This window comes from Penaeus monodon, chromosome 27 (genome assembly GCF_015228065.2).
Source record: "Penaeus monodon isolate SGIC_2016 chromosome 27, NSTDA_Pmon_1, whole genome shotgun sequence".
In the NCBI taxonomy this organism is placed as follows: Eukaryota; Metazoa; Arthropoda; class Malacostraca; order Decapoda; family Penaeidae; genus Penaeus; species Penaeus monodon.
The window spans coordinates 7496324-7496606 of record NC_051412.1 but is presented as its reverse complement, the minus strand read 5'-3'; the positions used below and the strand labels follow the sequence as shown (position 1 = coordinate 7496606).

General features: G+C 41.3%; 1 protein-coding gene across 1 annotated transcript in view; it reads right to left on the bottom strand.

Annotated features, from left to right (window-relative positions):
* LOC119590556 (tripartite motif-containing protein 55-like) overlaps positions 1-283 on the bottom strand; it is a gene marked incomplete at its 3' end in the record, with an annotated part of 10280 nt that overhangs the window by 9359 nt on the left and 638 nt on the right.

Below are 283 nucleotides of genomic sequence, written 5' to 3'. Positions count from 1 at the left end.
TGTCCCAACTTAAATTCAAAAGTGCCTACCTCTGATTTTTCCAGCATATCTCTCTACTTATCTCAAGGCACGATAAATGGCCTTCAACTGTTTGCAGCGTGCAATATCCAGGCGATTCTAATCAAATGGTTGTCAGGATGTTGCATCGATAACAAAGGAATGGCCCGGTGATTATTTGCAACTTAAAAGCAACGTTTGGTGGTGGTATCCTGCGTGGATACTTTGGTGATATATTGCTCGATGAATAATGTTTGTTTGCGAGATGCTGAGCAACTCGTAGAAA